Here is a 25,834-nt window from a genome sequence, read left to right on the forward strand (position 1 = left end):
GGCATGGAATTTTTCCAGGGTATGAATTATCTGGGTTTTCTAAGAATTTAGTAAATCAATTAAAAATTGACAAGCATAGATGTTAAAGGGTCATTTCCAAGCCACTTTGGGTCCCATGGTCGCCACTCAAAAAAGTGGAAATGTCCCCATTTCTTTTCAGATATCCTCAGAATGAAGCTTGTGGTTCCAACTGACATATAATCACAAGCTGTATTTAAGTTTCTTAAGATACCGAAGAGCAAGTTTTTCCGCTAGTTTTCTAGAAATTAGGATAAATAATTATTTTGTAATCACTACTAAAGTAAAAGGGGATTTTTACTCAGGACTTTGTAAGTATTATATATTTTCTACCTGCTTTTAAGAGTCATGCTTCTTAAAATTCTAAAAGCTAATGACTTTACTTGCATGTTTCTCTCTGTATTTACCCCTTGGTACTGGAGGGACCGTCACTGCATCTCAGTAAGGAGGAGATGTGTTCTCATTTATTCTCACTAGAATGGATATGTTTATCCATGACTCACAGATGAATTAAAAAGCACCAGGACTTGAAAACATTCTCCTGAGGTCACAGCCATTGAGTGGTGGAGCAGTGACAAGCACATGGCACCCTTGGTCTAGTTCAGTACTCTGGGTGCCACAAGAATTGCAGGATTGCAACACTTAATTTTTATGCCTTTGGATATTTTCTTCCTTCCTTTCTTTCTTTCTTTCTTTCTTTCTTTCTTTCTTTCTTTCTTTCTTTCTTTCTTTCTTCTTTCTTTCTTTCTTTCTTTCTTCTTTCTTTCTTTCTCACTCTCTTTCTTTCCTTCTTTGTCTTTCTTTCTTTCTTTCTTTCTTTCTTTTTCTTGAGACAAGGTCTCACTCTATCACACAAGCTGGAATATAGCAATACAATTTCAGCTGACTGTAACCTCCACCTTCCAGGTTTAAGTGCTCCTCATGCCTCAGCCTCCTAAGTATCTGGTACTACAGGTGAATGTCACTATACCTGGCTAATTTTTGTACTTTTAGTAGAGATGGCGTTTTTCCATGTTGACCAGGCTGGTCTTGAACTCCTGACCTCGGGTAATTCTCCCATCTTAGTCTTCCGAAAAGCTGAGATTACAGGTGTAAGCCACCACATCTAACCATTTTGTTATTTTCTTAACCAGATAAGGAAAATACATGGTGAAAATAAAGTGCAAAAGCCCTAAGCCCTTGCCTTAGATTTACTGGGCTGGAGGATGGAGAGAGGGAGGCTGCCACTGATTCTCTAAATTTCAGCTCCCATTTTTGGCCACTCAACTGAGAGCAGGAAGTTTACCTTCTGTACTTGAGGCATCAGGGCAAAGATGACAGAGTCCCATATCTACCATGAAAGAGAAAAGGGTCCCTCCTGCTTAATAAATCATGTCCCAGCTTTCTCATTGCATGTGCTTTCCTGCCCATGTAACTGTTTCTCCTTACTTCAAACACCAGCTGTCATAGGGCAAATATAGCAACAGCAGAAAGGAATTACTACTGAGCCTGATGCCCTGGTGGAAGCTCTGAATGAAGACTTTATTTCACACTTGGTGCCTCTGAGTCAGTGCAGAGTTTTGCCTAACTCCACTCTGGCTCCAATTTGATCAAGTTCTATATGCTCTGGGACCTCTCCAGCTCCTCATCAGACATGACAAAGAATTCCATGTCCAACTCCTGAGGTCCCTGATGGCAGTGAGAGGCAGCTCCTCATGGAGGAGAGCTTTGAGGAGACCAAAGCCTCATAGACTTCATTACTGTTGGGTCACTTGGCTTCAGTTCTCTGACAACAATGGATCCATGGGCCTGGATTCACCTCTGACATTCGTGTTTTTTTTTCCTGGGCTTACACAAGTGAGATGGAGGGAAAGGACACAGGGATTCAAAATCTCTGACTACCCAGTGACCTCCCCTCACTTTCACTCGGAGGAACACAGCCATTTTACTAAATCCCTGAGGACATGGTCAATATAAGTAATGGAGAGAGTTTCATGGAAAGGTGGCTGGTGCCCTCTAGACCCTTTGGCTACATCTGCTGGGCTTTCCATAACATGAAATGTCCCAGAGACATTTTGAATCAAATTCTAACCTTGGATCCTCGAAGCAAAATATGTGAGGCTCTTAGCCCTGGTCAAATGAGCAAGTGCTTTGAGAGACCAGGAAACCTTCTAAATATTGGGATGTTTTACTCCTGAATCCTAGACCTTGAATTCTGAATCCTGGAAGTCAGTTTTTGGCCAGGGAGGCCGGTATCGTTATATCTGGTCCGCCTCTGTGAGGCCTCTTGTCCCTCTGCCCTTCACTTCTTTCTACTCTCATTAATCCCAGAAAAGATAGGAACATTCTGCCTTTTGCTATAAACTTCAGTGGCTTTTGACTGAATTAATAAATGAAAGCATTAGTAAAAGATGAGATTTAAAGAATGGCAGTTAACATGGGTTTAGAGTGAATAAATGGATCAAGTAATGAATTTTGAGAAAATGCATGTAAAATTTATCTTAATTCTCATTGGCAATATTATCTTGACTGTGGAATTAACAAATGATTCTAAATTAAAACAAAAAAATGCAATCACAAATGTGTGAATGCACCGAAGTGTGAATGAAAGGCAATGCACACAAGAAAAAAGATGTGCACACGAAGAAATTCTTCACTCCAGAGTGTTTTGTTTTTCTTTCTTTTTTAAAACTGAAAAATAATATCACCAAGATTAAAAGCAAAAGAATGGCTTTGCAGACAATGAGACACATTTGTAGAAAGAGAGCATTAGAGATTAGGAAACTTGCTTATCCTGAATCTATTTTTAACTTTGAAAATTGTTGCTGGATCTCTCACAGGAAGATAATGGCTGAGATTCCCATTAAATGTTCTCTATCCATGAGAATCCTACTGCATATGACTCAATATGGCTCAGCTTCTGACTCTCTTCAGAGCAGCCAACAGCACTTGTGAACTCTCACTCAGGACCTAATGGGAAAGTCACCTTCAGATTCTGGGCCCAGGGCTTCTACCAGCAGAGATTATGCTGATTTGACTGTGGAAAGGGGCAGAGCAAATTTAGATCCAGGATGCACCCCTTATACTGAGGTGGATAAGAATGGGTATATGGTGGAAATCCCTTCACAGAACTGGCACAAGGGAAGCTACTCTGGGCCCTGTGGCAGGGTCAGGATTTTGACCTGAAGGTCCAGGCCCCTTTCATTCTCTTCTCAGAATCACCTTCCAAGCTCATCCTAACCATCATGGGAACCATTGCTGACTTAGCACTATTTCCTGCTCTGGTCTTGGAGCCGGGATGTGCAAGAAATTCTCAGGTATGGAAGAGACTGAAGAGATGGCTTTGCCCCTTCTTACCTGTAGGGATCCCACTGTTTCGTGGGAGACTTGATGAGTCCCTTCTCCCTGTTCCTGCTGGAGCTGGGGATGGTGAACCCAGTCAAGCCACAAACCCTGAGAGGGAGCCAGGCAGACTGACAAGGAGGGCAGTGCCTGTCAAGTGCCCAATGGCCCCGATCAGAAGAGGTGAAGGGTAAGAGAGGAGGCTGCTGGGAACCAGAAACTTGGCAGCTGGGAAGGCTGAGAAAGTGCAGGCTGACAGTAGAGGCTGGAGGCTGGAGACCCTGGGAGTCAGCTATGCTGTTCTTTCTGAGCCCCAGGTGCAGGACAGAGTCCTTTACACCAGGGAGCTTCAGGTCTCATGGCCATTTCTGGGCTCTGTACTCCCTGATCCTCCATGAGGATTCTAAACATTGGACTAAGTTATCCAGGGCCCCAGGAATCTTATTCTCACATAACCTGAATTACCTTTAATAAAAACATCATCCTTCTATTTTGCTTATTTCTTACGAGACATAAAATATTAAACCAAACTTTTGTGCACTATTAACTAATATGTAGGTAACAGGTGTATGTGAACAGATCCTCCCACTTATTTATATTGAAGGAAAGTAGGGGTCCAGACCCATTCACAATGAAAACAGCAGGATAGCAACACTCAGAATCATGATACTGGGTGCCCTGAACCCTGAAGGAAAGAACTTTGCTGCAAACAGACATCCAGGAGACTGCAGGGTCCTCCACTGTCTTTTCCTCCTGTCCTGGGTCCTGGGTTTAATGGTTTAATTTCCTAATCTCCGCTGGTAGCAACATATTAACCAGGTATTCATTGACCCTTGGGCCCCCTTCTACCATGGCACCTAACAGGGTCTTCTCTCCTCATAACAACATCAGGAGGAGTCTACTCTATAAAAACCAGCAAGGAAGGGGCAGCGGGGGCAGCTCATCTCTAACACCTGGAATAGAGAGGATGGAGCCATGGTCCTGTTCCTCACTCATTCCACGGTCCTGCCTAAAATACAGTTCTCTCTTTCTCCTCCTGCAGGCTCTGCTGGGTCCTCTTTATTATCATTTTCCAGGTGGTAACACTGATGTGGTGTTCACAGCTTCCTGAAATGTGATCCTTGGGGCCCAATGTCAACAGGAGTTGACTGGGAAGCAGCTTTGTGCTGTAGGGGATCTCTGGATTTGAAGGTAGGGGATGGCAAGGGGCTGCCCATAATGCTCAGGGTGTCGAGGCTGAGAGTGGCTGAGCTGAATCTGGTCATTACCGTGTCCTCCACAGTTTGAGAGCTGCTTTGTGCAGACCAGCAAGACACAGATTGTTCTCAGCTCCCTTGTCTCTGGACCCTGACTTCTCTTCGCCCAGCTGCACAGCTGATGAACTGTGCCTCCTCCAAAGCATAGCACAGGGAGGATGTAGGGAGAGGGACCCATTCCTTTAATACCTCAGAACCCCTTCCACCTAATCTCACTATCCAGGCCTGGGGTACCCGTCTGTGGATCAACCTTCCTTTTCTGGGAATGAAAGGGTTACAGTGTTTCCCTCCCAGATCTCCCCTGTGACTCACTCACTCTAAATAGATGTCTTGCTCTATGAGTTATTGTTCTCACATACTTTCCTTGAAGCTGTGCTAAGATATTACAAACTTTTTTTTTTTTTGAGCCAGTTTTGCTCTTCTGTCCCTAGTTGGAGTGCAATGGCAGATCTCGGCTCACCACAACCTCTGTCTCCCAGGTTTAAGCAATTCTTCTTCCTCAGCCTCCCGAGTATGTGGGGTTACAGGCACACACCATCAAGCCTGGTTAATTTTGTATTTTTAGTAGACACGAGGTTTCTCCACATTGGTCAGGCTGGTCTCGAACTCCCGACCTCAGGGGATCTGCCCACCTGGGTCTCCCAAAGTGCTGGGATCAGCCTGGCTAACATGATGAAACCCCATCTCAAAAAAATTACAAAAATTAGTCTGTCTTGGTGGTGGGTACTTGTAATTCCCAGTTACTCGGGAAGCTGAGGCAAGAGAATCACTTGAACCCGGGCAGGGGAGATGTGGTGAGCCAAGATTGCGCCATTGCACTCCAGCCTGGGTGACAAGAGCAAAACTCTGTCTCAAAACAAAACAAAATGAAACAAAACAAACAAAGAAACAGAGAACAGGAGGGTAGGTTCACTTTTTGAATTCTGAGGATCTGCTGTGCTGAGGCAGGGGCAGGTGCTGAGTGGTGTGCCTCCTAGTGCAGGGGTCAGGGTGGACGATGGTGAACAATGGCTCTGTGGGGAGAGGGAAGTAGAGAATAATGCACTCACCTGTTTACAATGTTCACATTCCTCAGGGAATTCACTTAAATATCCTACAGTTTGCTCTAATCCAAAGGTACAGCTTTAAAAATATATATATATGGGAAGAAAGGCAGTAAACCATACTGCTATGTGTGTACCTATGCAACAATCTTGCATGTTCTTCACACGTACCCCAAAACCTAAAATGCAATAAAAAAAGAAAAAGAATATATATATATATGTCATTTATTTATTCATTCAGCCTCCCTTGTATGTAGCCACACATGCTGAATCATTATTAGGAGGGAAACACAAGACTTAATAAGGCCACCACCTCAATAATATACAACAAAATATGATGCAATGCTTGTAATCCCAGCTGCTTGGGAGGTGGAGGTTGCAGTGACCTGAGATTGCACAATTGCACTCCACTGTGAGTGACAGAGCAAGACTCTGCTTCAAAATAATAATTACAATGATGGGAGCTGTACACATCAGGCCTTCAGGTGGACAGTGACCATCAGTAGGGCACTTAGTGGTACCATCAATGGCCAGGGAACAGACCGTATACTGACACCATGCCCTTCAGCTACATAGAACTTTACTGTGCATTTTTTTTCTTAAAATCATAGCTTTAGGCTACTGCATTAACAAATTCTCCAAACAGAACTAATTTTTTTTAGATGGAGTCTCGCTCTGTTGCCCAGGCTGGAGTGCAATGTCCTGATCTCAGCTCACTGCAACCTCTGCCTCTTTTGTTCAAACGATTCTCCTGTCGCAACCTATTGAGTAGCTAGGATTACAGGTGTGCACAACCATGCCCAGCTAATTTTTGTATTTTTAGAAGAAATGGGGTTTCACCACTTTGGCTAGGCTGGTCTCAAACTCCTGACCTGGTAATTCGCCTGCCTCCAGCCTCCCAAAATGGTGGGATTACAGACATGAGCCACTGTGCCTGGCCCACTTATTCATTACAATAAGATATGGGTAAGGGTAAAAATAGTATTAAATAATGCTGATTACAGATTCTTTATGACCTTTAGCCCAGCCTAGGAAAGAAATTATACCTAAGAATCCTATTGAATGTGGAAATAACTTCAAAACCAGTGCCATCGAGGGGGGCTGAAGAGACTGAGGTAGGAGAATTGCTTGAACTCAGCAGGTGGAGGTTGCAGTGAGCCGAGATTGCACCACTGCACTCCAGCCTCAGTAACAAAGCAAGACTCCACCTCCAAAAAAAAAAAAAAAGGAATGCAGCACTTAGAAAACAAGCATTCATAAAAGGCATTCTGCATTGTCAACAGATAGTGTGAGAAGAGCAGCCCCAGCTGTGGGCTCTGAATCACAAAAAACTTTTGCTCACAACTACCTGCTCCACTTAGTACCACATAGTGCAGATCCCCCGAGGAGAGACCAACAGCAACAGTTGCACTCCTCACCTTCAAGCTGGTGCTATTGTGTCAGCAACCAATCAAGTCTAGCGTTATTCTCCTTGGCAGCATCTGAAGCACTTACTGGTGTTCTGGAGGAGGCTGATGTACTTGACTCATTTGTTTTAAAAGTCTAAGCGGCCAGGTGTGGAGGCTCATTCCTATAATCCAAGCACTTTGGGAGGCTGAGGCGGGTGGATCACTCCTGAGATCAGGAGTTTGACACCAGCCTGACTAAGATGGTAAAACCCTATCTCTATTAAAAATACAAAAAAACACACACACACACACACACCAAAAAAACCCAGCTGGATGTGGTGGTGGGCACCTATAATCCCAGCTGCTGAAGAGGGTAAGGCAGAAGAATTTCTTGAACCTGAGAAAAGAAAAGTCTAAGCCGTCAATCAAAACCACTTCTTTCTGTGCAACGTCATCCACAGAAATACTTCTACTGCAGAAGAGATGCAGTCTTCCATTTACGTGTCTGTAAAAACTAACACATGCCTCTGCTGCAGTAGACAGAATAGAGCTGAGCAGCCCCTTCCACACAGTGTCGTTGGTGGAGAATACTGGTGTGGCCAAAGTGTGTTCCCTTTCCTCTGTTGTGCATTTTTCTGCTCTGTGGTGAGGGGTGAGGACTTCAGCGGGGAGAGGAGAAATCCTGTTTTGTTCACACAATGTGGCTCTCTTTGGGCTTTGTCCAGCAAATCCAAGCTGTGTCTGTGGGTCTGTATGCTGTGTGTGTCTTCAGCAGAAACCCCTGTGAAGTGCTCCAGTTCTGAGCTCCCCGTCTCCCTTATAACCATGGCAAATGGAACCATCCACTTGACACAGTTCTCTCTCTCACACCACTGATGCTCTTAAACCTTTTGTGTCAATTCAAGTGAAGAGAAATACAAGGCAGAAGCAGTGAGTACATCCTAAGAAAATTCTAAGCAGTCAACATCCAGCACACAGAGATCTAAAAGCTCTGCAATCTGTAAACATTTGGTGGGGACACTGTGGCAATAGCACTTTGTGTAAGTCATTTAGAGATGCCACCTGCATGTATACATTCAGCCAGGACACAGTGGCCAGGGGACTTAAACACCACTCAGGGGCTTTTATACTCACTCATTCCACAGTAAGAATGTTATCTCCTGAACAAGTCACAAGCAACTGTGAAAAACAGATTTCCTCTAGTTTGGCTGCAGTAAATAAAGATAAAATACCAATAATCTGTAAAAAAAATTTTCAACATTCTGTGCTGTCATATATTGATCAAAGCAATCCTATGCCAAGTAAACTATTTCCCTGTGAAGTCTGTAGACCTCACGTGCCTCCATTAGCCAATTTAGAAGAGGCCACAGAAGAGGGTGCCACTGCATAGAGTGTTCATCCCATAAGTATGACATTTGCTTGTTTAATATGATTTTCTAGACCTCTTCTCTGCCCAGATCTGTATAGGCAGTGGTGAGGCTCTGGATCACATGAAACACTGATGCTTGCCCGGCCGTGGTGGCTCACACGTGTAATCCCAGAACTTTGGGAGTTCGAGAAGGGCAGATCACCTGAAGTCAGGAGGTCAAGATCAGCCTGGCCAACATAGTGAAACCCTGTCTCTACTAAAAATACAAAAAATTAGCTGGATATGGTAGTGGGTGCCTGTAATCCCAGCTACTTGGGAGGCTAAGGCAGATAATTGCTTGAGACTCGGAAGCAGGGGTTGCAGTGAGCTGAGATCACGCTGTTGCACTCCAGTCTGGGCAGCAAGAGTGAAACTCTGACTCAAAAAAAAAAAAAAAAAAAAAAAGAAGAAGAAGAAGAAGAAGAAAGAAAAAGAAAAAGAAAGAAACAATGAGGCCTATACATAAAATGGGTAAACCATGCTACCTTTTCTTTGTCAGATGTGGGGATCAAGGAGCAGGGGTTTTCACAAACTGCATTACTGTCCCAAAGCTTAATGCCACACTGGCCTCTCACAGTCCTGTCAATATTGGCAAGTTATCTACTGAATTCTGAACACACACACACACACACACACACACACACACACACACACACACACACTCTTTCCTTCTCTCTGGAACAAACAGAAAAATCAGTACCACCTTCTCTTTCCTGCTGCCCCATTACCAGTGGAGAGATGAGATGGTCAGTCATCCTGGCCAACATGGTGAAACCCCATCTCTACTAAAAATACAAAAATTAGCCTGGCATGGTGGCATGCACTTGTAGTCCCAGTTACTTGTGAGGCTGAGGCAGGAGAATTGCTTGAATCTGAGAGACAGAGGTTGCAGTGAGCCAAGATCATGCCACTGCACTCCAGCCTAGAAAACAGAGCAAGACTTTGTCTCAAAAAAAAAAAAAAAAAAAAAAAAATTAAACACTTCTGCCATGGCTCAGGTTTACTACCTCATCAGAGAACAAAGGCCACCCACCCTGTGGCCTCATAATCATAACTTTGGTTAAGGCACTTGGGAGGATACCTTTTGGTAAAGAAGGTGAAAAGCCAGGAATATCAACTGCTCCTCCTGGCTAACATATGGTAATAAGAGATGTGAAAGGACTTTTTTTTTTTTTACCTCAATAGTCAAAACTTGACTTAATTAAAACTAATACTTTGGACTTTATGTGTATATATTGTTTTAAGGTCTCTGTTCTCTCTGCATAAACATTTCTCAGTCAACTAAATGTTTCTCTTCTTAAACCCCTTGCTAATCACATGCACTTTCTGTTTACCTATTTCTTTCTTTCTTCTTTTTCTTTTTTTGGATGGAATCTCATGTTGTTGCCCAGGCCGGAGGCTGGAGTGCAACGACGTGGTCTCCGTTCACTGCATCTTCTGCTTCCTGGGTTCAAGCAATACTCCCACCTCAGCCTCCTGAGTAGCTGGGATTACAGGCACATGCCACCACACCTGGCTAGTTTTTGCATTTTTAGTAGAAATGGGGTTTTACTATGTTGGCCAGGCTGGTCTGGAACTCCTGACCTCGTCATCTGTCTGCCTTGGGCTCAAAGTACTAGAATTAGTGAGCCACTGTGCCCGGCTTTCCCTATTTATTTCTATCAGCCCCTCTTTCCTCTTACCAACCTTGGTGCCATATAAGGAAAAAATAAAATAAAATAAAATTCAAATAGCCTGGGATTCCTTAAGAAAAACACAAAAGGCACCACAGACTCCTTTTTGTGAAAAACTGCTGTTTTTTCCTCAGGGAATCCCAAGAGGAAATCCAAGAGAGAACAAAGACCTCTCAGATCTAAAACTCTGTTCCTTTGCATTGCGTGACGTAATTTTGGCTTTGGATGGCATCAGAAATCACTTTGTATTGTGAGAATACTTGACTTTGGTGTATATAATGGCTGGGAAATGGGCTGATCACAGAAATGGGCTGATTGGCACTGGGTTCCCCTCAGCCTTGGGAGAATGTTTTTGTAGCAAAACACACTGAAAATATTGCATGGCCAGGTCCCCAAGGCCTTACTCTCTTTTTGAGAACCCAAAATTCAGTTTGGGCTCTACCCTGAATCCAATGGTCCAGTTAAAAGACACAGACCAAACTAAAAGCACTTATCTAAATCCAATTGATCTCTTTATAAGATCCTATGATAGGCTGGGCATGGTGGCTCATGCCTGCAGTCCCAGTACTTTGGGAGGCTGAGGTGGGCAGATCATGAAGTCAGGAGATCGAAACCATCCTGGGTAACATGTTGAAACCCGTCTCTACTAAAAAATAAATAAATAAATAAATAAATAAATAAAATTGACCAGTTGTGGTGGTGCGCACCTGTAGTCTCAGTTACTTGGGAGGCTGAGGCAGGAGAATCATTTGAACCCAGGAGGCAGAGGTTGCATTGAGCCAAAATTGTGCCACTGCACACCAGCCAGGCAAGGCATGGTGGTTCCTGCCTGTAATTTCAGCACTTTGAGAAGCTCAGGTGGGATGATCACTTGGCTTCAGCAGTTGGAGACCAGCCTGGTTACACAGAAAAAAGAAAAACATTAGCCGGGCATGGTGAGACCCTGGAGTCCTAGTGTCTACACTAGCCAAATGTGTACACAGATTAACAAAGGGTCACCAGAGAATCACCAACCCCCCTGCACACTGGGAGAATGGGGTGGAGCTTTCATAAATTCACACCTTCAGCAGGCAGGGAGGAGCCTGGTCACTTCAGCTTGTGTTGTGGTGGCCTGGAATTCAATCTGTGAGCTGGGGTTCTGTTAGCAGGACTCCCTCTCAATTTGTGAGAAGTTTTTCTTCCCTTTCTTTCTATTTCCTTTTCACCCAATAAATTCTGCTCTATTCACCGTCAATGTGTCCATGAGCCTAGTCTTTCCTGGTCATATGACAAGAGCCCAGTTATAGTTGAACGAAGGAGCAAAATTCTGCAACACTAGCTATCAGGAGGCTGAGGAAGGAAAATTGTTTGAGCCCAGGAGTTCAAGGTTACAGTCAGCTAGGATCATGCCACTGCACTCCAGTATGAGTGACAGAGGAAGACCCTATCTTCAAAAAAAAAATAAAAGAAAAGAAAACAATAATATTGGCAAATAAAGAATTTTATAAATGTAAAAGATCTACTTCTATCTGTGTGCCTGTATGTGTATGTATTTACGTGTGTCATGTGCCTATGTGATGGTTCCATTACCAAAATACATAGAAGAGCTCTAATAAATTGGCTTAAAGTAACAGCAGGCCAGGAGCAATTGCTCATACCTGTGATCCCAGCACTTTGGGAGGCCAAGGCAGGTGGCTCACCTGAGGTCAGGAGATTGAGACCAGCCTGGCCAACATGATGAAATCCCATCTCTATTAAAGATGCAAAAAATTAGCTGGGAATGGCATTGGGTGCCTGTAATCCCAGCTACTTTGGAGGCTGAAGCAAGAGAATTACTTGAACGAAGGAGGTGGAGGTTGCAGTGAGCTGAGATTGTGCAATTGTACTCCAGCATGGGTAATAAGAGCAAAAGTCCAACAAAAAAAAAAAAACAAAAAACTCAAAACTCAAAAAAAAAGAAAAAAAGAAACAAAAGAAAAAGATAAAAAGAAAGAAAAAAGCATGTACTGAAATCAAATATTTTATCAGAAAATAGAAATAGAAATTCAACTCAAATGCCTTTTAGTTCATGTGACTTTAGTAATCTTCAATATATAAAGGTAAGTTTTAAATTATTGATGAAATACAAATAAAAAAAGACTTCAAAATTTAGACATTTGGTTTGAATTAGTCTAGTCAGATACTGTGTCAGCTAGATTCCTGCCCTTCCTCCTTCAGACAGACTTTCTCTATTGTTGCCCAGACTGGAGTGCAATTGCTCACTGCAACATCTGCCTCCCAGATTCAAGCAATTCCCCTACCCCAGCCTCCTGAGTAGCTGTGATTACAGATGCATGCCATCTTACTCACATAATTTTGTATTTCTTTTTGGAAGAGACAGGATTTCACCATGTTAGTCAGGCTGGTCTCAAACTCCTGGCCTCATTTGATCCACCTGCCTTGGTCTCCCAAAATGCTGGGATTACAGCCTGGGCCACCGGGCATAGCACAGATGTTTTAGGGCATAAAACTATGCTTCTGTAATACTTTTGATACTTGTTTAACTTGTCTATAAATTTCTATTTTTATATCTCAGCCTTTTGGGAGCCATGAAAAAGCTGAGCTTCAGGTATTTTTCTTTCTCCTATGTTCTGTGTCACCACGCTCAGCTAATTTTTGTATTTTTAGTAGAAACAGGGGTTCATCATGTTGGCCAGGGTGGTATCAATCTCTTGACCTTGTGATCCGCTGGCCTCAGCCCCCCAAAGTACTGGGATTACAGGTGTGAGCCAGTGCACCTGGCAATTTCTATTCTTTAAGTCATCCAGTGTGTGGTACTTTTTTTTATGGCTGCCCTAACAAATTAAAACACACATAATACCCTGCCTAATATCTGGACAAGATTATGAATTATCTGAGTTTTCTAATACTTGAGTGAATCAATTGAAAATTGACAAGTGTAGATGATAAAGGGTCATTTCCCAGCCCCTTTGGGTCCCGTGGTTGCTCTTTTCAGTTTTACTTAGAACAAAGCTTGTGGTCCAAATCTGATATATAATCACAAGCTGCATTTAAGTTTCTTGAGATGCTGAGGAAGTACGTTTTCCCCTAATTTTCTAGAAATTATGAGAAATAATTATTATGTAATCATTACTAAAGTAAAGGGGATTTTTACCCATTTTACTTTTTGCAAGTATGGTGTGTTTTCTTCCTGCTTTTAAGGGTCATGTTTCTTAAAATCCTGCAAGCTAATGACATCACTTTCATGTTTCTCTCTGCATTTGCTCCTTGGTGCTGGAGAGGCCCTCACTGCATCTCAGTAAGGATGAGATGTGTTCACATATATTCTCACTAGAATGGATGCGTTTATCCATGACTCATATCTTACCATATCCTGGCTACAAGATACTCACCTTGGATCTAAGGACACATAGAAGTTGAAATTGCAAGGGTAGAATAGGATATTCATGAAAATAGTAACCAAAAATTTTTTTATGATCTCTCATAAGATTCTATGGGAGGCGTGTGTTGGTTATAAACATGGCAGGGAGAGACATGTCTGAGGTATGGGTATGTGGGGGCACAGCAAAGGCAGGAAAGATTACTTGTGGAGTAAAGAACAAGGAAGTAAGTGGAGGGGCATATTTTTCTACAGATTGGGACTGGTGAGAAGAGTTGGTGACCAAGCAGGTGACTAAGGTAACCAGGGATAAGGAGGTACAAAGACAAGGAAGTTGCTTTTGAGAACAAAGAACATCTCCTTCCCTCATCTCCTTTCCTCATCTCCTTCCATCATCTTCTTCCAAAGAACAAAGAAGTAAAACTTCTCAAGAGGAACTGTTTGTTCCTAACATACAGTATCCTGGGGAAGGACCATGTCTTAGGAAGCAGGTGTGGAGTCAAAGCTCTAAATAAAGCCCCATCTACAGTCACACTGTCACTGTATTTTTGATGAAATTATGTGTCATTTTTGGTAAAATGGGGGCTCACAAATCTCTCTTCAGGAATCTCTCTAGTAGCAGGGATGATGTGCTTCCCTCCTCCACAGTTCTGCTTTACAGATAAGGGGCAGGTCTGTTTCAATTATTTAAAACACCAGAGACTTGGATGCATGCATGTCACTCTCTCCCTTCACTCACCATGGCAGGGACTGAATCCCATGAAAAGGCCCAGAGGCTCAAAAGGTCCATTTTCACATCCCTTCCATTTAAGTGAAGCCAATATATTTATCACAACATGGGGTATTGATAAGGATATAAAAGTAATTATCAGAAAAATTTGACACATACATTCTTTTTATTACATCAAAAAAAAATTTTTTTGTCCTGAAAATATAAAGAAAAGAAGCCTGCACAGCAGTAGAAGTTTTTCCCCGGGAGAGAATTATCTTTCCAGTTGAAAAGCTGGAGCCAGAATCACGAGAATGAAGGAAGACTTTCAGGAATGACACAGCACTGGCTCTTGGGGCAGCCAGAGTTAGGGAGAGCTCACCTTCTGGGTGACACCAATCTTTGGCTCTCTTTTTTTGTTCTCATTGTAAGAACCAAATTTCAGAGTATCAAGAGACAGAGTCAAGCCAAAGAGATTGACTCTATTTTATTATTTTGAAAATGGAATCTCAAGGATAATCCAGACTGTTATGGGCTAAATTGTATCTCCCCAAATTGACATGTTTATTGTCATAAATCCCAGTACCTGAGAAAGTGACTGCATTTGCAGAGGTCTTTAAGTAGGTCATAAAGGTGAAATGAGGTCATGTGAGGGTGCCCTAATTCAATGTGACTGGTGTCCTTATAAAAACAGATGATTAGGACACAGACAGACACAGAGCAATGACCATGTGAAGACCTAAGGAGAAGACATCTACAAGCCATGTAAAGAAGGCACAGAAGAAATGTGCACTGCCAACACCATGATCTTCCAGCCTCAAAAAGTGTGACACAATACATTTCTGTTTTGTTTCATTGTTTTTGTTTTGAGACAGAGTCTCCCTCTGTCACTCAGGATAGAGTGCAATGATGCTATCTTGGCTCACTGCAACCTCCACCTCCCATGTTCAAGCGATTCACCTGCCTCACCTCTAGAGCAGCTGTGACTACAGATGCATGCCATCAGGCTCAGCTAATTTTTGCATTTTTAGTAGAGACAGCATTTCACCACGTTGGCCAGGATGGTCTCAATCTCTTAACCTGGTGATCTGCCTGCCTCAGCCTCCTGAAGCGCTGGGATTACAGGTATAAGCCATCACGCCTGGCAATTTCTGCTTTTTTAAGTCACCCATTGTGTGGTGCTTTGTTATGGCCACGCTAGCAAATTAAAACACACATATTACCCTGCTTAGTATCTGGACATGGAATTTTTTCAAGATTATGAATAATTTGGGTTTTCTAAGAATTGAGTGAATCAATTGAAAATTGACAAGCATAGATGATTAAGGGTCATTTCCAAGCCACTTTGGGTCCCACGGTCTTCACTCAAAAGTGGAGATGTCCCCAGTTCTTTTCAGTTTACTCAGAACAAAGCTTGTCGTCCCAATCTGATACATAATCACAAGCTGTATTTAAGTTTTTTGAGATGCTGAGACAGCAAGTTTTCCCCTAATTTTCTACAAATTAGGAGAAATAATTATTTTGTAATAATTACTAAAGTAAAATGGGATTTTTACCCAGGGCTTTGCAAGTATGATGTGTTTTCTTCCTGCTTTTAAGGGTGATGTTTCTGAAAATCGTATAAACTAATGACTTCACTTGCATGCTTCTCTCTGCATTTACCCCTTGGTACTGGAGAGACCCTCACTGCATCTCAGTAAGGATGAGATGTGTTCTTTTTTATTCTCACTAGAACAAATGTGTTTATCCATGTCTCACAAATGAATTAAAAAGCACCAGGACTTGGAGAGATTCCCCTGTGGTCACAGCCATTGAGTGGTGGAGCAGTGACAAGCACATGGCACCCTTGGTCTAGTCCAGTACTCTGGGTGCCAGAAGAAATGCAGAATTGCAAACCTTGATTTTTATGCATTTGGTTATTTTCTCTATTTTCCTTCCTTCCTTCCTTCCTTCTTTCCTTCCTTCTTTCCTTCCTCCTTCCCTCCCTCCCTCCCCACTCCCTCCTTCCTCCTCCTCCTCCTCCTCTTCCTCCTCCTCCTCTTCCTCCTCCTCCTCCTTCTTCTTCTTCTCTCTCTCTCTCTTTCTTTTTTGAGACAGGATCTGACTCTATAACACAGGCTGGAGCACAGTGGCAGGATCTTAGCTGCCTGCAACCTCCACCTTCCAGGTTCAAGTGATTCTCCTGCTTCAGTCTTCTGAGTAGCTGGGACTACAGATGCATGCCACTACAACTGGCTAATTTTTGTATTTTTCATAGAGATGTGGTTTTGCAATGTCGGCCAGGCTAGTCTCAAATTCCTGACCTCAGGTAATGCTCCCACCTCAGCTTCCCAAGTGCTAGAATTACAGGTGTAAGCCACCATGCTCAGCCATTTGGTTATTTTCTTAACCAGAGAAGAAAAATGCTGGTGAAAATAAAATTCAAGAGCCCTAGGCCCTTGCCTTAGATTTACTGGGTTGGGGGATGGAGAGAGAGGCTTCCACTGATTCTCTGAATTTCAGCTCCCATTTTTGGTCACTCAACCTAGAGCAGGAAAGTTTACCTTCTGCACTTGGGGCATCAGGACAAAGATGACAGGGAGTCCCACATCTACTATGAAAGAGAAAAGAGTCCCTCTTGCCTTATGAATCATGTCCCAGTTTTCTCATTGCATGTGCTTTCCTGCATGCATAATGATTTCTCCTTCCTTCAAGCACCAGCTGTCACAGAGCAAATATAGCAACAGCAGAAAGGAATTGCTACTGCGCCCGATGTGCTAATGGAAGCTCTGAGTGGAGACTTTATTTCACTCTCGGTGCCTCTGAATCAGTACAGAGTTTTGCCTGACTCCACTCCGGCTCCAATTCGATAAAGGTCTATATGCTCTGGGACCCCTCCAGCTCCTCATCAAACATGACAAAAAAGGCCATGTCCAGCTCCTGAGGTCCCTGATGGCAGTGAGAGGCAGTTTCTAATCAGGGGGAGCTTTAGGGTGACCAAGGCCTCAGACTTCATTACTGTTGGGCCACTTGGCTTCAGTCCCCTGATAACAATGGATCCATGGGCCTGGATACACCTCTGACATTCGTGTCTTTTTTTCTTGGACTTCCACAAGTGGTCTCTGTTTGAGATGGAGGGAAAGACACAGGGATTCAAAATCTCTGACTGCCCAGTGGCCTCCCTTCACTTCCACTCAGAGACAACACAGCCATTTCTCTGAATTTCTGAGGATGTGGCCAACATAAGTAATCGAGCTCAGGTTGGTGCCTTGAAGAGAGTTCCATGGAAGGGTGGCTGGTGCCCTCTAGCCCCTCCGTCTACACCTGCTAGTTTTTTTTTTTGTTTTGTTTTTGTTTTTTGTTCTTTTTTAGCATGAAATATCCCAGAGGCAGTCACATTCTAAGCTTGGATACTCAAAGTAATGTGTGTGAGGGTCTTAGCCCTGAATTTGAGAGAGACCAGGAAACCTTCCAAATATTGGGACACTTTACTCCTGAATCCTGAACCTGAATCCTGGAAGTTGGTTTCTAACCAGGGAGGCAGGTGTCATTATATCTGTTCTACCTCTCTGAGGGCTCTTGTCCCTTTGCCCCTCACATCTTTCTACTTCCATTAATTCCTGAACAGATGGGAACATTCTACCTTCTTTGATGCCTCTTGCTGTAAACCTCAATGGCATATGATTGAATTAATAAATGAAAGAAACTTTAATAAAAGATGATGTTTAAGGATGAATTTGACATGGGTTTAGAATGAATAAATGTATCATGTAATGAATTTTGAGAAAATACATGTAAAATTTACTTTTAATTCCCAATGACATTTTATTAACTTGATTGTGGAATTAATAAGTGATTCTAAATTAATAGCAAAAAGTGCAGTTGCAAATGTGTGAATACACAAAAGTGTGAATGAAAGGCAGTGCACACAAGAAAAAAGGTATGCACATAAAGAAATTCTTCACTCCAGGTTTGTTTTATTTGTTTGTTTGTTTTGACAGAGTCTCACTCTATCGCCCAGGCTGGAGTACAATGGCACAGTCTTGGCTCACTGCAGTCTCTGCCTCCCAGATTGAAGTGATTATCCTGACTCAACCTGCCGAGTAGCTGATATTACAGGGGCCCGCCACTGTTGTGGAAAAGCCCCACAAGGGCTGTGGCAAGGGTCTGAAGCCTCAGCCTATTCCCATATAAATATTGATTTAGAAAAGAATTAGAAATATAGGCACATAGTGATTCCTTTATATAATCATATATAATCGTATGGTTACTCACTTATAATCATAAAGCTATATACTCAATATAACCTTTAATTTTACTAATGACTATCGGGTTATGAAACATGGAACTGAGGTGGCATTGAGAACAAAGTGACCTTAAGGCAAGATGCTCTAAGCCCTCTGTCATGCCTGCATAAGGGCTGCTGGAGGGCGCCTTGGCTGTACAGCCGTGCCAGCTCTGGGAAAGTACCTGCTGTTCAGCCAGCTAGGGAAGGAGGTGTACAAAATGGCCAAGAAATATCTTTCCTGGGGAAGTTAGGAGAAAAGTCTGCTTCTCCAAGCTTGTGTGGCAAGGCCTGATGGCTGTCAGGAAAGCCCGCAGACATCCAGGAGCTTAACTGTCTCTATGTGACGCTGTGCTTCAGCAGTCACATTCCATGTCCACTCACGCTCTACTTCTGAACCTGGTTTCTCTTTTTCTCAGAAGATAAGAATTAATGTCCTTGACATTTCTAAAAAATATGCGAAAGCACTGACCCATTAGGTTTTCTCCTCATCTTGGCTACTTGAGAGTCCTGGGCCCCTGTCTGCAAGACACGTGACTTACCTGACCCTATCACCAACCACCATTACCTCACCCTACTTTCCCTGCCCACTGCTTTGTACTCAATAAAAGTCAGTGTCCAGGCACTCAGGGCCACTGCATGTCTCTAGGCTTTGGTTGACAGTGGACACCTGAGCCCAAACTCTCTTTTCTCTATCTCTGTGTCTGTGTCTTTTATTTCTACAGTTTCTCGTCTCTACACCAGCAGGGAGGGGCTCACAGTGCCTTTAGGGCTGCACCCTATATGCCACCAGGGCCAGCTAATTTTTGTATTTTTCATACAGATGGGTTTCAGTATGTTGGCCAAGCTGTTCTCGAACTCTTGACCTTGTGATCCACCCTTCTCGGCTTTCCTAAAGAGCTGGGTTTACAGGAGTGAGCCACTGCACCTGGCCAATTCCAGGTTTTTATAGATCCCTCATCGGGATGGGGAAATACCTGAAAATCTGCTTTCCTCACATGGTGAAACGACTGAGCACAAAATAGAACAGATTGGACACAATTATCTACGCTTTAAATATTTTTGAAAAAAATTCGTAAGAAAAAACAATTACTGTCACTAAAATTTTTAGCCATCAGCACTTGTGACTTCCCACTCAGGACCTAATGGGAAAGCCCCCTTGAGAGGCCAGGCCAAGGGTTTCTACTCAGCCAAGATTATGCTGATTTGACTGTGGGAAGAGGAGGACCAGACCCAGGACGTACATGCTGCTCCAGGTCGGAGGCCTCACACATCTCCAGGCTGAGCCTTTCTCCAAGTCCATGGAGGTCAAGGGCTGAGAATGTCAGCTCTCCATGCCACCCTTAATTCCACGTTGTGTGTGTCTGTATTGTCACATGCTGACATCATCCCCCTCATTAGAGATTTACAGGAATAGTATCCTGTAGGAGAGCTGTTATCATCCTGCTCTGGCCAGGCTCTGTCTCTCACTCTTGGGTCGTGTGTTCTGTTTCTTGTCCACTAAAGACTCAGGGCAGCCTCTGCACTTGGGGCTTCTTAGATGCCCTAAATTGATGGTTTCCACCTTTGCCTTCCTTCCTGCTCTGTTTCCAGAATACTCTTATCTTTCCCTTTTATTGTAGTAAGTCAATTTTTTGAGTTAACATCATGAATAGATGTGTCGGTGCAATGCCTTAAATACATTCTTGTCACTCCCACTTTCGTGGGAGCACTGTGTGGTCAGGAACCTGACAGGAAAGAGATGGCACTTTTTCTTCTTTCTGTGATAGTTTCACTCTTGTTGCCCAGGTTGAAGTCCAAAGGTGTGATCTTGGCTCACTGCAACCTCTGCCTCCTATGTTCAAGTGATTCTCCTGCCTCAGCCTCCTGTGTAGCTGGGATTACAGGCATGCACCACCATGCCCGGCTACTATTGTATTTTTAGTAGAGATGGGGTTTCTCCATGTTGGTCAGGCTGGTCTTGAACTTCCAATCACAGGTGATTCACCCACCTCAGTCTCCCAAAGTGCTGGGATTACAGGTAGGAGCCACTGCACCCCGCCTGAGATGACACCTTTTACACAGTTGCCAGCAGGGCTAAGAAAGTCACAAGGGGTGCTGAAGCTCCCTGGGATGATCCCCAGCAGGAAACTGTTCTCATCTCTAAGCTTGAAAGAGCAAGGAAGGCAGCAGTTTCCAGAACTCAGGGAAATCTGTAGCTTTCATTAGGGGCAGCTCCAAGCGTCTGTAGCTGTAGGTAGAGAACGGCAATGATTACAGAACTACAGAGCTGCCCAGAGGAAGTCAGGGAAATGAAAACTTGAGTTACTTCTCCCACATTCCCAGCTCCTGCAGGTGCCTGCTGTCATCCAAACCCAAGCAGAAGCCAGATGGTGAAGGAGCAAAGGCCATACCTGTCGTGGTCGCTTCCTGGTGCAGGGGTCAGGGTGGATGTTGGTGAACAACTGCTCTGTGCAGAAAAGGAAGTAGAGAATAATGCACTCACCTGTTTACAGTGTTCACATTCCTCAGGGAATTCACTTAAATATCCTAGAGTTTGCCTTAATCCAAAGGTATAGCTTTTAAAAAAACCACACGTGTCATTTATGTATTCATTCAACCTCCCTTGTATGTAGCTACACATGCTGAAGCATTGTTAGAAGGGAAACACAAGACTTAATAAGGTCACCACCTCAATAATATCCAACAAAATATGATACAATGCTTGTAATTCCAGCTGCTTGGGAGGCTGAGGCAGGAGAATCTCTTGAACTTGGGAGGCAGAGGTTGCAGTGACCTGAGATTGCACCATTGCACTCCACACTGAGTGACAGAGTGAGACTCTCTCTCAAAGTAATAATAATAACAATGATGGGAGCTGTACACATTAGGCCTTCAGGTGGACAGTGACCATTAGTAAGGCACTTAGTGGTACCATCAATGGCCAGGGAACAGACTGTATACTAACATCATGCCCTTCAGCTACATGGAACTTTACTGTGTGTTTTCTTCTTAAAATCACAGCTTTAGGCCACTACAGTAACAAGTTCTCCAAACAAATAATTATAATTTTTTTGAGATGGAGTCTCACTTTGTCACCCAGGCTGGAGTGCAATGGCTTGACCTCAGCTCACTACAATCTCTGCCTCCCAGATTCAAATGATTCTCCTGCCTCAGCCTCCATAACAGCTGAGATTACAGGCATGCACAACCATGACTGGCTGATTTTTGTATTTTTAGTAGAGACGGGGTTTCACCATATTAGCTAGGCTGGTTTCAAACTCCTGACCTGGTGATCTGCCTGTCTTGGCCTCCCAAAGTGCTGGGATTACAGATATTGAGCCACTGTGCCTGCCCATTTCTTCTTTACAATTAAATTTTGGTAAGGATTTAAAGAACACTGGTTACAGACTATGACTTTTAGCCAGGCCTAGGAAAGAAATTGTACTTAAGAATTCCATTGAATGTGGAAATGACTTCTGTACCACTGCCATCAATGGTGCTGAAGAGGCTGAAGCAGGAGAATCACTTGAACCAAGGAGGTGGAGATTGCAGTGAGCCAAGATTGTGCCACTGCACTCCAGCCTGGGTGACAAAGCAAGACACCATCTCAAAGAGAGAGAGAGAGAGAGAGAGAGAGAGAGAGAGAGAGAGAGAGAGAGAGATAGCCATAGCAGCTCTACTTACAAAACAAGCATTCATAAAAGGCATTATGCATTGTTCACTGATAGTGTGAGAAAGGCAGCCCCAGCCCAGCTGGTTGTGGGCTCTGCATCACAAAACGCTTTTGCCCCACTCAGTACCGCACAGCGCAGAACATCTGAGGAGAGACCAACAGCAACAGTTGCGCTCCTCACCTTCAAGCCGGTGCTATTTGTGTCAACAACCAATCAAGTCTAGTGTCACCCTTCTTGGCAGCATCCGGAGCATTCACTGGTGTCTGGAGAAGGCTGGTGTACTTGACTCACTTATTTAAAAAGTCTAAGCCTCTGGGCATGGTGGCTCCTGCCTGTAATCTGAGCACTTTGGGAGGCTGAGGTGTGTGGATCACCTGAGGTGAGAAGTTTGAGACCAGCCTGACCAACATGATGAAACCCTGTCTATTAAAAACACAAAACATTAGCCGGGTGTGGTGACAGGCACCTATACTCGCAGCTGCTGGAGAGGTTGAGGCAGGAGAATCGCTAGAACCTGGGAGGTGGAGGTTGCAGTGAGCCAAGATCTCACAATTGCACTCAAGCCTGGGCAACAAGCATGAAATTCCATCTCAAAAAAAAAAAAAAAAAAGGAAAGAAAAAGAAAAGAAAAAGAAAATTCTAAGTAGTCAACACAAACCACTTCTCCCTGTCCAATCCTATCACAGAAATACGTCAACTGAGAAGAGATGCAGTCTTCCATTTACATGTCCGTAAAAGCCAACTCACACCTCAGCTGCAGCAGATGGAAGAGAGGTGAGCAGCCTCTTCCACACAACTGTCTTTGGTGGGGAATGTTGGTGTGTCCACAGTGTTCCCTGTCCTCTGCTGTGCATTTTTCTGCTCTGTGGAGAAGGGTGAGAACCTCAATGGGGAGAGGAGAAATCCTATTTTCTTCAAACGATGTGATTCTCTTTGGGTTTGTCCAGCAAATCCAAGATGTGTCTGTGGGTCTGTATGCTGTGTGCGTCTTCAGCAGGAACCCCTGTGAAGTGCTTCAGTTCTGAGCTCCCGGTCTCCTTATAACCATGGCAAATGGAACCATCCACTTGACACAGTTCTCTCTGTCACATCACTGATGCTCTTAAACCTTTTGCATCAATTCAAGTGAAAAGAAATACGAGGCAGAAGCAGTGAGCATATCCTAAGAAAATTCTAAGCAGTCAACATCCAGCACACAGAGATCTAAAAGCTCTGCAATCTGTGAACATTTGCTGGGGACGCTGTGGGAATAGCACTTTGTGTAAGTCATTTAGAGATGCCACCTGCATGTATACATTCAGCCAGGACACAGTGGCCAGGGGACTTAAACACCACTCAGGGGCTTTTATACTCACTCATTCCACAGTAAGAATTTTATGTCCTGAACAAGCCCCAAAGTTGCACACTGGTACAACTGTGAAGAACATATTTCCTCAAGTTTGGCTGCAATAAATAAAGATAAAATTCCAATCATCTGTAAAAGTGATTTTACAACATTCTGTGCTGTCATGTGTTGATCAAAGCAATCCTGGGTCAAGTAAACTATCTCCCTGTGAAGTCTGTAGACCTCATGCACCTCCATTAGCCAATCCAGAAGAGGCTGCAGAAGAGGGTGCCATGGCATAGAGGGCTTCCCATAGTATGACTTTTGCTTGTTAAACATGATTTTCCAGACCTCTTCTCAGTTTGCCCATGTCTGTATAGGCAGTGGTGAGGCTCTGGATCATGTGAAATGCTGAGACATATGCATAGAATTCGGTTAGGCCAGCCCATCCTCTTCTTTGTCAGATGTGGGGATCAAGCAGCAGGGGTTTGCACAGACTGTATAAATGTCCCAAGGCTGAATGCCACCCTGGCCTCTCCCAGTCCTGTCAATATTGGCAATTTCTCCACTGGTTTCTGAAAAAGACAAAAGCCAGCTAGGGAAGGAGGTGTACAAAATGGCCAAGAAATATCTTTCTGGAACAAACAGAGAAATCAGTGCCACTTCCCTCTTCCCTGCTGCCCCATTCTTTCACATCCTCCCGTCCTCTCCCTGGGCATGGCGCAGGGCTCAGGCACAGACCTCAGGCCTGGACCTGTCTCCAGGGCAGGCGGGTATGCACCTGTCAAGGCAGGAGGCAGGAGGTGAGCAGGAGGAAGCATGCCTTTAAAAAGCAACATCTCACTTACAATTGCTTAGCAGGTAGAAAAATGCGATGGTATCTAACTCTCCCTCCCTTTCCCCACAGGGACTGTACAAATTGTAAATGAATCGCTTGAGTTATTTGAGTGCAAGCCATAACAGTGAAGTCTGCTTATATAGGCACAGGGGATTTCCACAGAGCTAGAGCTGCGGTTCATGGAATCACAGATGCTGCCAAAGTAATGAAAATGGTGAGTCACCTTCTCCATAAAGGCAGAGAAGTTGTAGGGGGCACCTCTTTACCCAGACTGGGAACCTGACATGCTGGAGTCTGGGAGGATTCTTGTAGCCATGGTTCTAATTTCCCTGCGGTGGCTGGACTCTGTGGGCAGTGGGTGGGTGTGTCACAGGAGGGAACGAGGATACCCAAGCAAGTGCCTGGTGATGCTTTTCAGCATCACACACAGCACACAGAGGCACACAGGCAAGGCTGACAACAGAAGAAGCTGCAGGGACACCTGAGGACTCCACAGAGGAGCTGCTTTCCTCCAGGTGCTCTGAAGTGGTGACATCAGAATGGAGGAGACCTGCTGACACCGGCTCTGCCAGGCCTCTGCCCGCCCCCCAGCCCCCAAGTTCCAGGACTCTTGGCACAGAAAATGGATCAGACAACAAGGACCAGGTTGGTGGGAATATCCCTGCCAACTGGCAACTCGAGCTTCACCCAGACCTTACCTCCTCACCCCGCACTCCTCAGACCCTGTTCCTCCAAGCCAAAGTCAGACACGAAAGGGAAATGCCGGGCACAGATGACAAACTGCATAATTGCTGGAGAAGTTCCCCAAGTCTAGGACCAGACGCCTGTCTCACCTCTCAGGTGACCTTAGTGATCACCCTGCAGGCACTTACACTCCTTCTCAGGACTGTCACTTTCTGTAGACAGTCAAGTTCCTCTTGCTTCTCAGGGTTCAGCCTGAGCACTGGGGTGACCAAACACGCTGTGCAAAGGGCAGGAGCCTCTTCAATGCCAGCTTATGAATCTGTCCCCTCGCCACCACCAATGGTGGGAAATGGCACCTCAATCCACCATCCACTATTTCTTCCCACCCTGACCTTCTCACACCCATCTGAAATTTAGGGGAATGGGGAGGGCAGCCGGCAGTGATGGCAGCAGTTGAGGCCTAAGGAAAACTGAACAGGAAGCCAAGGAACCACCTCAGGTGACTACAATTGTTTGCTGTTCTGCGCGTGTGTCCAGGAATGACCACAAAAGATTTTCAATGACCAATTTTGTGGTTACCAACCTATGTGGCCATATCATAGACATCAAGTGGATGAACATTGCCTTTATCTATGACATGCATGAGGATTCTGACACCTACCTGCATCAGGTTAGCCTCACACCCAGAAGGTCACCCACTCTCCCATTCCTTATTTTTTGTATCTTTTTATACTTTACATCCTCATTCCTTCCTCTGGGTGTCTTCCCCCTTTGAGGTTCTCTGTTTCTACTCTCTGTCTCCTTTCAGGTGGCCAGAGAAGGCTGGTTTGGCACAGGGTCTGTTCATCACATTTGCGTCACATGAGAATGATGCCAGGATCCTCAGTGATGGGC

At 44.2% G+C, this 25,834-nt stretch overlaps 2 protein-coding genes and 2 pseudogenes across 6 annotated transcripts in view; 2 read left to right on the forward strand and 2 right to left on the reverse strand.

Moving 5' to 3' along the window:
• The window catches only part of LOC101040877 (class I histocompatibility antigen, B alpha chain-like), a 361,503-nt gene that overhangs the window by 227,769 nt on the left and 107,900 nt on the right, over positions 1-25,834 (forward strand). The gene's annotated exons all lie outside the window — the stretch shown is intronic.
• The window catches only part of LOC101050865 (patr class I histocompatibility antigen, A-126 alpha chain-like), a 99,836-nt gene that overhangs the window by 21,429 nt on the left and 52,573 nt on the right, over positions 1-25,834 (forward strand). The window lies entirely within an intron of this gene.
• LOC141584104 (G1/S-specific cyclin-E1 pseudogene) lies at positions 7,524-19,003 on the reverse strand (annotated as a pseudogene).
• On the reverse strand, positions 23,009-25,042 carry LOC141584105 (G1/S-specific cyclin-E1 pseudogene; annotated as a pseudogene).

Source organism: Saimiri boliviensis, chromosome 4 (genome assembly GCF_048565385.1).
Source record: "Saimiri boliviensis isolate mSaiBol1 chromosome 4, mSaiBol1.pri, whole genome shotgun sequence".
NCBI lineage: Eukaryota > Metazoa > Chordata > Mammalia > Primates > Cebidae > Saimiri > Saimiri boliviensis.